We start from the raw sequence: 12,500 nt of genomic DNA, 5'->3' as shown, positions 1-12,500 counted from the left end.
TGAACGTTTCGGGTTTCCCCTTAATCTACACAACCTGGTGATATCAACGCACGTATTGTCGTTCACAAACCAAGAAATAAATAACATTGTGAAATTGAATGGAACCTTCAATCAATAAACGAAGGCAGATAATGTGAACGTTTCGGGTTTCCCCTTAATCTACACAACCTGGTGATATCAACGCACGTATTGTCGTTCACAAACCAAGAAATAAACAACATTGTGAAATTGAATGGAACCTTCAATCAATAAACGAAGGCAGATAATGTGAACGTTTCGGGTTTCCCCTTAATCTACACAACCTGGTGAAATCAACGCACGTATTGTCGTTCACAAACTAAGAAATAAACAACATTGTGAAATTCAATGGAACCTTCAATTCAATAAACGAAGGCAGATAATGTGAACGTTTCGGGTTTCCCCTTAATCTACACAACCTGGTGATATCAACGCACGTATTGTCGTTCACAAACCAAGAAATAAACAACATTGTGAAATTGAATGGAACCTTCAATTCAATAAACGACGGCAGATAATGTGAACGTTTCGGGTTTCCCCTTAATCTACACAACCTGGTGAAATCAACGCACGTATTGTCGTTCACAAACCAAGAAATAAATAACATTGTGAAATTGAATGGAACCTTCAATTCAATAAACGAAAGCAGATAATGTGAACGTTTCGTGTTTCCCCTTAATCTACACAACCTGGTGATATCAACGCACGTATTGTCGTTCACAAACCAAGAAATAAACAACATTGTGAAATTCAATGGAACCTTCATTTCAATAAACGAAGGCAGATAATGTGAACGTTTCGGGTTTCCCCTTAATCTACACAACCTGGTGATATCAACGCACGTATTGTCGTTCACAAACCAAGAAATAAACAACATTGTGAAATTCAATGGAACCTTCATTTCAATAAACGAAGGCAGATAATGTGAACGTTTCGGGTTTCCCCTTAATCTACACAACCTGGTGATATCAACGCACGTATTGTCGTTCACAAACCAAGAATAAACAACATTGTGAAATTCAATGGAACCTTCAATTCAATAAACGAAGGCAGATAATGTGAACGTTTCGGGTTTCCCCTTAATCTACACAACCTGGTGAAATCAACGCACGTATTGTCGTTCACAAACCAAGAAATAAACAACATTGCGAAATTGAATGGAACCTTCAATTCAATAAACGAAGGCAGATAATGTGAACGTTTCGGGTTTCCCCTAATCTACACAACCTGGTGAAATCAACGCACGTATTGTCGTTCACAAACCAAGAAATAAATAACATTGTGAAATTGAATGGAACCTTCAATTCAATAAACGAAGGCAGATAATGTGAACGTTTCGGGTTTTCCCTTAATCTACACAACCTGGTGAAATCAACGCACGTATTGTCGTTCACAAACCAAGAAATAAATAACATTGTGAAATCCAATGGAACCTTCAATCAATAAACGAAGGCAGATAATGTGAACGTTTCGGGTTTTCCCTTAATCTACACAACCTGGTGAAATCAACGCACGTATTGTCGTTCACAAACCAAGAAATAAACAACATTGTGAAATTGAATGGAACCTTCAATTCAATAAACGAAGGCAGATAATGTGAACGTTTCGGGTTTTCCCTTAATCTACACAACCTGGTGAAATCAACGCACGTATTGTCGTTCACAAACCAAGAAATAAATAACATTGTGAAATTGAATGGAACCTTCAATTCAATAAACGAAGGCAGATAATGTGAACGTTTCGGGTTTTCCCTTAATCTACACAACCTGTTGAAATCAACGCACGTATTGTCGTTCACAAACCAAGAAATAAATAACATTGTGAAATTCAATGGAACCTTCAATTCAATAAACGAAGGCAGATAATGTGAACGTTTCGGGTTTTCCCTTAATCTACACAACCTGGTGATATCAACGCAAGTATTGTCGTTCACAAACCAAGAAATAAACAACATTGTGAAATTGAATGGAACCTTCAATTCAATAAACGAAAGCAGATAATGTGAACGTTTCGGGTTTCCCCTCAATCTACACAACCTGGTGAAATCAACGCACGTATTGTCGTTCACAAACCAAGAAATAAACAACATTGTGAAATTGAATGGAACCTTCAATTCAATAAACGAAAGCAGATAATGTGAACGTTTCGGGTTTCCCCTTAATCTACACAACCTGGTGAAATCAACGCACGTATTGTCGTTCAAAAACCAAGAAATAAACAACATTGTGAAATTGAATGGAACCTTCAATTCAATAAACGAAAGCAGATAATGTGAACGTTTCGGGTTTCCCCTTAATCTACACAACCTGGTGAAATCAACGCACGTATTGTCGTTCACAAACCAAGAAATAAACAACATTGTGAAATTGAATGGAACCTTCAATTCAATAAACGAAAGCAGATAATGTGAACGTTTCGGGTTTCCCCTTTATCAACAAAACAGGATGAACGGAACACGAAAGACGAATGAGATAATGTGATAGCGTGACAGTTGTGTGTGTTGGTCCTTTTTACTTCCGGATGGCAATGTTATGAGCTTCTTAGCCAAGCGCATACTATCTGTAGCAGACTACCAGACCCCTCTTTCACAACATTTCATTGCCAAGGTAAATCAAATAATGTTGATAACAAGAAATGAAGTGAGTTGAAAAGTGCCAGAAGACAACATAGAATAAAAACTTCGCGGCGGCGATGGGGGCTCGAACCCGCGACCTTACTGGTACAACAACTCCGCCTGGCCGGGGAGATCGTGACCGTGACTCTACCGTATGAGCTAACCACGACCACCCCCGCCCCCCACAAAAAAAATCGCTTCAAATCCTAGTCTACCCGACGGGCGGAGTTGTACCAGTAAGGTCGCGGGTTAGAGTGTCTCCATCGTTAACTTATAGCAAAGAGCGTGTAGGTAACGATTGTTATGTTACCAAGAGCTCTCACTTCCCGCTTTTGGTGAAGCCACGCATCTTCCGTCTTCTACTCGTATTTTCTTCATTGTATCAGTAAGCCTAGCGCGCATGATACACGCGGAGCACACCCACCTCGCTGTCTCGCCTGGCACGCGACAATAACATTGCGGTTAAGAGAAGTGAGACCTCTTGGTAACTACGTTACCCTACACACTCTTTGCTTATAGATAGTATGCGCTTGGCTAAGAAGCTCAAAACGTTGCCATCCGGAAGTACAACGGACCAACACACAAAACTATGTGTGACTATGAACTTTTATAGTCTTGATAATACAGTTTAGTGAGAATTACTCACAAACGCGGATGGCAAAATACAATAACAAAGGCTTGAGTGACGTCATCCTCATACCATCTATAGCCTGACACTGACCAAAAAATGACGTCAAAATGCCAGTCTTTGGCCACAAAAGAAAACAAATCGTGAGTTGTATTCAATAGTTCAACCAATGAAAGAACTTGTTTCCATGAGCTCTACTAACGACAACTCACTAGGAGGTGCAAGAATCAATAAATAATGACGTCAAAATGCCAGTCTTTTTGTGTTTCAGTGTCAGGCTATAGATAGTATGCAGATGACGTCACTCAGGCCTTTGTTATTGTTTTTGTCATCCGCGTTTGTGAGTTGTTCTCACTAAACTGTATTAACCAGACTATAAAAGTTCATGGTTACACAGAGTTTGTGTGTTGGTCGGTTGTACTTCCGGATGGCAATGTTGTGAACTCCTTGGCCAAGCGCATTCTATCTATAACATAACGATGGCTACGGTTCGAACACATGAATATTTATAACTTTGTGCGCGCTGAGAGATGATGTGCGCTTGGCTAAGAAACTCACAACATTGCCATCCGGAAAATATAATTGACCACTCACAAAACTATGTGTAACCTTGAACGTTTATAGATAGTATGCGCTTGGCTAAGAAGCTCATAACATTGCCATCCGGAAGTATAACGTACAAACAGACAAACTGTGTGTAACCATGAACTTTTATAGTGTAGTTGATACAGTTTAGTGAGAATCACTCACAAACGCGGATGGCAAAATACAATAACAAAGGCTTGAGTGACGTCATCTTCATTCTATCTATAGTCTGATAAATACAGTTTAGTGAGAATTAATCATAAACATGGATAGCAAGAAGAAAAAAAAAAAAAAAACACCTGAGTAACGTCAACTTCGTTCTATCTATAGTCTGACTTTAGTGAGTATTAATCATAACAATGGCTTCGTTTCTTCTTATCGTTATGGCTATGACCGTAGCCATCGTTAACTTATAGCCTGACACTGACCAAAGAATGACGTCAAAATGCCAGTCGTTGGCCACAAAAGAAAACAAATTGTGAGTTGTATTCAATAGTTCAACCAATGGGACCACTTGTTTCCATGATCTCTACTAACGACAATTCACTAGACGCAACACAAACCTAAAAAATGACGTCAAACTGCCAGTCCTTGAGGCTTCTTTCGATGGCTACGGTTCTAGTGTCAGGCCGTAGCCATCGTTATGTTATAGCCTGATACTGAAATCCAAAAGGACTGGCAGTTTGACGTCATTATTTGGTTTAGTGAGTTGTCGTTAGTAGTGCTCGTGGAAACAAGTTAATTCATTGGTTGAACTATTGAATACAACTCACGATTTGTTTTCTTTTGTGGCAAAAGACTGGCATTTTGACGTCATTTTTTGGTCAGTATCAGGCCATAACTTTACGATGGCTGCGGCCAGGCTAAATGTTAACGATGGATACGTTCCTTGTGTCCGACCGTAGCCATCGTTAATATAACTTAACGATGGCTGCGGTCAGGCCATCAATTAAAGAAGAATGTTGTGTCAAAAGACAAGACCGGATCAGCAAAAGAAAACAAATCTCTCGAATTAACTGACCCACATCTTGGCATAAAAACACTCTCAAACCTGGGACTTTAAATGGATCCAATAGTCTGATGTCTCGTCGCCCAGCAACGGCGGTCATCGTGGTTCTAAACAAAGAAAATCTGTACTTTTTATTCTTCATGCTGGCTAGAACTTTTCATATGTCTTGTGATCAGAATGTGTAAAAGTCAAAACATGATCAGATTTATGTTGTTTTTTCCCCCTCTGGATACGCTTTATGCTCGTCGGTGTAATATTGCATAAGGGCGTCCGCCATTGTTCCGATAGTTTAGAGCCAGTTACCATGCGTCATTACGAGCGAAGTGACGTCACGACTGTTGAAGCGTATTGAGACCTCGCGAGGTCTTTGTTAGATATGGCTAAATTTTTGAGTTTGAGGAAATCTCACTTATTTTTACGCTCCAATAATGATAGCAGTTACGGTCTGGCGTGTTTTATGGTCAGAATCACAAGATGGTCGATAAGCTTTACGACTTTGTCCGTAGCCATCGTTATGTTTTAGCCTGATACTGAAATCCAAAAGGACTGGCAGTTTGACGTCATTATTTGGTTTTGCACCGTCTAGTGAGTTGTTAGTAGAGCTCATGGAAACAAGTTATTTCACTGGTTGAACTATTGAATACAACTCATGATTTGTTTTCTTTTGTGGCAAAAGACTGGCATTTTGACGTCATTTTTTGGTCAGTGTCAGGCTATAAATTGACGAAGGCCAGGCTTTGTCCGGAGGAATAAAAATCAACCAAGACAAGAAATATGGAGGGTCCTTTTGTGCCGTCCATTTGGTTTTATGCGAAGTGTATATTAACGATTTATTTGTTTATGTTAATGATGGTCGAAGAAGGGTTTTGAGCCCAAAACACTCCCTGTAAAATACCGTGTTATTTTAAAAAAAACTTTTGTATTCATTTATTTATTTTTATCAATGACAGAAATGAAGATGACGTCACTCAGCTCTTTGTCATTGTTTTTAGACAGCCTTTTATTTTTTCAACGATATCAATCAGGTTATTGATAGGATGCGCACAGTTAAAATACTCAAAACATCCGCCAAACGATTATAACGTACCAACACACTAAACTATCTATAGATAGAACGAAGTTGACGTCACTCAGGTCTTAACCAGCCTATAAAAGTTTAAGGTGAGAGATAGTTTCGTGTGTTGGTCCGTTATATTTCGGATGGCAATATTGTGAGTTTCTTATCCTGTCGCATACTAACCATAGATAGTGTGCGCTTGGCTAAGGAGTTCACAACATTGCCATCCGGAAGTATAACGGACCAACACACAAAACTATGTGTAACCATGATCGTTTATCGTCAGGTTAATACAGTTTAGTGAGAATTACTCATAAACGCGAATGGAAAAAAAAAAACAAACAAAAAAAAACAAAACAACTAAAACAATAACAAAGACCTGAGTGACGTCATCTTCGAACTATCTATAGATAGTATGCAGATGACGTCACTCAGGCCTTTGTTATTGTTTTTGCCATCCGCGTTTGTGAGTTGTTCTCACTAAACTGTATTAACCTGACTATAAAAGTTCATGGTTACACAGAGTTTGTGTGTTGGTCCGTTATACTTCCGGATGGCAATGTTGTGAACTCCTTGGCCAAGCGCATTCTATCTATAGTCCGATTAGTAGAATTTAGTGAGATCTACTCATAAAAATGGCTGGCTATAAACAACAACAAAGAGTTGAGTGACGTCAATTTCGTTCTTTATATTATGATAATAACAGCTTAGTTTTCTCTTCCATCTTGCTATTTTATGATGATGTGAAATGCTGCACACAAATACCAGGCTTAGCATAGGGAAATCTCGACATACTGGCACATATTGAACTAATATAATATGATATCGATTTGATATTCATACATTAAAATCGATTTTAGATCTATGTATTAACCAATAATATTCCATTTTAATCCGCCATTTTATTTTTGTTAATATAATAATAATATAGACAGTATGCACTAGGCTAAGAAACTCACAACATTACCATCCGGAAGTATAATGGACCAACACACAAAACTATCTGTAACCTTGAACGTTTATAGTCTGGTTAATACAGTTTAGTGAGAATTACTCATAAACGCGAATGACAAAACGCAATAGCAAAGACCCGAATGACGTCAACTTCATACAATCTGAACTTGTATAATAAAGATATCGATTTGATATTCATACATTAAAATCGATTTTATGTATAAACCAATAATGCCCCATTATTAATCCGACATTTTATTATTGTTCTGAGAAAAGGCGAAAATTAATCCACTGTAAAAAGAAATCGTAGAGTCTCTCTCACGATATAGATAGTATGCGCTTGGCTAAGAAGCTCACAACATTGCCATCCGGAAGTATAACGGACCAACACACAAAACTGTGTATAACCTATAACTTTTATAGTCTGGATAATACAGTTTAGTGAGAATTACTCATAAACGTGGATGGCAAATAAACAAAGAACCGGGTGACGTCAAATTCATTCTATCTATAGATAGTTCGAAGATGACGTCACTCAGGTCTTTGTTATTGTTTTTTGCCATCCGCGTTTATGAGTAATTCTCACTAAACTATAATAACCAGACTATAACCGTTCATGGATACACATAATTTTGTGTGTTGGTCCGTTATACTTCCTAATGGCAATGTTGTGAGCTTCTTAGCCAAACGCATACTATATAAAGTCTGATTGATACAATTTCGTGATAACTACTTATAAAAACATGGCTGGCTAAAAACAACAACAAAGAGCTATGTGACGTCATTGGCGTTATTTTTATACGTAAATCGATTCTTCTCACATGAACATCGACTGTTCGATAAAACACCAGCTGTGAAATTCTATTTTGATTTTAATGATCGATAATAACAAGAAATGAAGTGAGTAGGAAAGCGCCAGAAGAGAACAGAGAATTAAAACTTCGCGGTGGTGTTGGTGGCTCGAACCGTGGCCGTAAAGTTATGGCCTGATACTGACCAAAAAATGACGTCAAAACGCCAGTCTTTTGCCACAAAAGAAAACAAATCGTGAGTTGTATTCAATAGTTCAACCAATGAATTAACTTGTTTCCACGAGCACTACTAACGACAACTCACTAAACCAAATAATGACGTCAAACTGCCAGTCCTTTTGGATTTCAGTATCAGGCTATAACATAACGATGGCTACGGCTTGACACTAGAACCGTAGCCATCGAAAGAAGCCTCTAGGACTGGCAGTTTGACGTCATTTTTTATGTTTGTGTTGCGTCTAGTGAATTGTCGTTAGTAAAGCTCATGGAAACAAGTGGTCCCATTGGTTGAACTATTGAATACAACTCACAATTTGTTTTCTTTTGTGGCCAACGACTGGCATTTTGACGTCATTCTTTGGTCAGTGTCAGGCAATAAGTTAACGATGGCTACGGTCATAGCCATAACGATAAGAAGGAACGAAGCCATTGTTATGATTAGTACTCACTAAAGTCAGACTATAGATAGAACGAAGTTGACGTCACTCAGGTCTTTGTTTTATTTTTTTTCTTCTTGCTATCCATGTTTATGATTAATACGATTCAGTAGTCTGATGTCACGCGCCCGGCAACGGCGGCCATCTTGGTTCTAAACAAAGAAAATCATTACTTTTTATTCTTCATGCTGGCTAGAACTTTTCATTCCCTTTTCATATGCCTTGTGATCAGAATGTGTAAAAGTCAAAACATGATCTAATTTATGGATTTTTTTCCCTCTGGATACGCTTTTATACTCGCCGGGGAAATATTTCATACGGGCGTCCGCCATTGTTCCGATAGTTTAGAGCCAGTGTTACTAAGTTACCATGCGTCATTAGGAAGGAAGTGACTTTACGACTACTGAATCCTATTCTCACTAAACTGTATTTATCAGACTATAGATAGAATGAAGATGACGTCACTCAAGCCTTTGTTATTGTTTTTGCCATCCGCGTTTGTGAGTGATTCTCACTAAACTGTATCAACCACACTATAAAAGTTCATGGATACACACAGCTTGTGTGTTGGTCCGTTATACTTCCGGATGGCAATATTATGAGCTTCTTAGCTAAGCGCATACTATCTATAAACGTTCAAGGTTACACATAGTTTTGTGAGTGGTCAATTATATTTTCCGGATGGCAATGTTGTGAGTTTCTTTGCCAAGCGCACATCATCTCTAAGCGCGCGCAAAGTTATAAATAATCATGTGTTGGGACGTTATAATATATTAAATTTGGCAAGAGGAATTTGTGAGTATTTTTCCTAAACTCAATGCATCAACAACAACAATAGCTTACCTTGAATAAGTAGATCCGTCAAGATTTCGTGAATTTATTAAGTCCAACCGTGATTTGTTTTCTGGTCACGATCCACAAGGGTTGGTTTTGTGAACAAACCAACGTCTCGCTCGTCTCAATGTCTGAAGTAAAAGTAATTCACAAAGAGCCGTCTTTCGTTTTACTGACGTTATATCAGGAAAATGACCAAAACCACAGTCGTAATAAAACGGATGTTATAACGCCGTGTCTATCCATTTCTTTACTTACAACCCAATAATCTTCACATAAATACAATAGCTGCAAGCAATGCTAATTGATACACGTAGTCACTGATAAAACCTCTATATATATATATATATATATAATATATATATATATATATATATATATATATATTATTATTATTATTATTATTATTATTATTATACGGTCACAGATGTTAAGAGTGTTTACAATCTCACCCAATAACAAATTACAGACGTTGGGTGGGAATAAGATATTGGTACAGCTATAGATATAGCAGTACAGTACGAGCAGTAAGTAGGCAAATTGTGTTATTGAACACACGTATTATTATTATTATAGTTATAGATCTAGTTATAGGCTATGTATGTATGTATGTACCTTTCTCGCGACTGTTGTATGAGTAAGAGAAAGTACAGTAGAACCAACTAATATCGAGAATTGGGTTCAGTAGTCTGATGTCACGCGCCCGGCAACGGCGGCCATCTTGGTTCTAAACAAAGAAAATCATTACTTTTTATTCTTCATGCTGGCTAGAACTTTTCATTCCATTTTCATATGCCTTTTGATCAGAATGTGTAAAAGTAAAAAATGATCAAATTTATGGGTTTTTTTTCTCCTCTGGATACGCTTTTATACTCGCCGGGGAAATATTTCATACGGGCTCCGCCATTGTTCCGATAGTTTAGAGCCAGTGTTACTAAGTTACCATGCGTCATTAGGAAGGAAGTGACGTTACGACTATTGAATCCTATTCAGGCTATTTAAGTAAAGAGACTTTATTGTAGCAAACGTGTGTGTGTATATGTGTGTGGTTGTTAGTTATTTTTATTGTTTTAATGGGATTTTTTTTTTTTTGGGGGGGGGGGGGGGGGGGGGGTAATTTTATTGCTTTTTTTGGTTTGTTTTTGTTTTGTTTTGGTTTTTCCTTTATCACGAAAATATATACTCCAAAATTCCTTATACGAAAGCTGGACTGGAATGTAGTAAAATCCTATATTATGTCTGTCTTCTTACCAGGCGTATATATATATATATATATATATATATATATATATATATATATATATATATATATATATATATGTGGTGGGGAGGGGGGAGTATTTGTGTGTATACTTATATACATATATATATATATAATATATATATATATATATAATATATATTATATGGGCGGGTACGGGGGCGTTGTGTTTGTGTGTGTGTGTGTCTATTTGTTTTTGTGCTGGTTCCGGTCATTCCAAAGACTGTTTTATGACAGAGAAAAGCGCTGTCGATCAGGCCCTGATCCCTCCAATATTGATCCTGTTTCGATGAGAAATCGATCGATAACCTATTCAACCAGTAAGCTGTTGATTAATATTAGGTGGATAGGTAAGTCAAAACATATCTGTTCCTCTCCTTCATTCTCTCTCTTTATTTCTCTCTCTCTCTCTCTCTCTGTCTCTCTCTCTCCTCTCTCTCTCTCTCTCTCTCTTCCTCCCTCTCTCTCTTCCTTCCTCTCTCTCTCTGTCTCTCTTTCTCTCTCTGTCTCTCTCTCTCTCTAACAATCACACACACACACACACACACACATACATTATACTCCCTCTATCACTCACTCTTTCTTTCTTTCCCTCTCTCCTTTTCTTTCTCCTTTCTCCAGAGACTATGGGAGGTGGACATCTGCAGGGAGTGAACCAGAGACTATGGGAGGTGTGCACCAGTGGGGAGTGAACCAGAGACTATGGGAGGTGGACACCAGTTTGTAGTATCATCATCATTGTTATTATAGTAATAGTTATAATAATAATAATAATAATAATAATAATAATAATAATAACAATAATAATAATAATAATGATGATGATGATGATGATACTACAAACTGATGTTCACCTCCATAGTCTCTGGTTCACTCCCCACTGGTGCACACCTCTCATAGTCTCTATTTCACTTCCCTCTGGTGCCCCCTACCATAGCCTCTGGTTCAATCGCCACTGGTGCCCACTTCACTCAGTTCTGGATACACTCCGCACTGGCGCCCACCTCCCGTAGTCTTTGGTTCACTCCCCACTGGTGCCCACCTCCCATAGTCTTTGGTTCACTCCCCACTGGTAACGAGCTCACTCATTTCTGACCTGTGTGTGTGTGTGTATGTGTGTGTATGCATGTGTGTTCGAATGTATTCATAGACTACTCACAAGTATAGATAGAACGAATATCACGTCACTCGGGCCTTTGTTATTGTTTTTTGCCATCCACGTTTATGAGTAATTCTCACTGAACTGTATTAACCAGACTATAAACGTTTAAGGTTGCACATCGTTTTGTGTGTTGTCCGTTATACTTCCGGATGGCAATGTTGTGAGCTTCTTAGATAAGCGCATACTATCTGGACAGTTTAGTGAGAATAACACATAAACGCGGATGACAAAAAAAAAATAAAAATAACACAGACCTGAGTGACGTCATCTTCGTACTATCTACAAGAGGTCATGAACCCCACCCAGTAGAACCTGAAAAAAATATAAATAAATAAACATCACTACCATAAATTTCTTTTAGACTCTTTATTCTTCGTTTTTAAAAAAGCCATGGAAAAAATATTGATAGCTGCTCGTAACGGGTTATAGTTGATTTATTACAGTTGGCAGCGAAAGCTCATAAGATAAGATAAGATATGTTTTGTTTGTTTTTAAGGGTTTTACGGCGCTTGCAACACATAAAGGTCATATCAGCGCCAGTAAAAAGGAAGAAAATGGGATAGTAAAAAGTTCTAGAATTACAATTAAAGCACAAAAGAAAAGGTGAGACAAAGGGGAATTGGTTCAAATAGGGAACAGATATAGATTCCAAGAGCACACTATCAAAGTACTTAGTTTGAGATCACCTAAAAGTCTCATCCAGACACAAGCACAATATAATATGTAAACTAAACATAATACAATGTATAACAGAGAGATGATTTACAAGGGGGAAAATATCATCTCCCAAAACTATAAATATACATTCGACTGTTTTCCTCCCAGCCAAGGAACTCCGGCAAGGATCAGGACAAATCTAAGTAATCTCATTCCAAGACAATGACAGGAAACACTTGGAAAACGGGTATGG

At 37.9% G+C, this 12,500-nt stretch overlaps 2 protein-coding genes across 2 annotated transcripts in view; both read right to left on the bottom strand.

The window, feature by feature from the left end:
* The window catches only part of LOC144978876 (EF-hand calcium-binding domain-containing protein 4B-like), a 112,139-nt gene extending 102,439 nt beyond the window's left edge, over positions 1–9,700 (bottom strand). The window contains exons 1-2 of the mRNA XM_078925462.1: positions 9,620–9,700; positions 9,177–9,497 (exon numbers count right to left, since the gene is read on the bottom strand). The gene's annotated coding sequence lies outside the window, so the exon portion shown is untranslated. The remainder of the gene's footprint in view (positions 1–9,176; positions 9,498–9,619) is intronic.
* A 2,241-nt stretch (positions 9,701–11,941) lies between these two features.
* LOC144978879 (di-N-acetylchitobiase-like) overlaps positions 11,942–12,500 on the bottom strand; it is a 21,357-nt gene continuing 20,798 nt past the window's right edge. The window contains exon 8 of the transcript XR_013646619.1: positions 11,942–12,500. This exon is cut by the window's right edge and continues 323 nt beyond it. The gene's annotated coding sequence lies outside the window, so the exon portion shown is untranslated.

The sequence above is a fragment of the Berghia stephanieae genome, chromosome 8 (genome assembly GCF_034508935.2).
Source record: "Berghia stephanieae isolate SIO BIC M18660-M18661 chromosome 8, UCSD_Bste_1.3, whole genome shotgun sequence".
In the NCBI taxonomy this organism is placed as follows: domain Eukaryota; kingdom Metazoa; phylum Mollusca; class Gastropoda; order Nudibranchia; family Aeolidiidae; genus Berghia; species Berghia stephanieae.
Note: the sequence above shows the minus strand (reverse complement) of the source record. Positions and strands in the feature narration are given on the sequence as shown.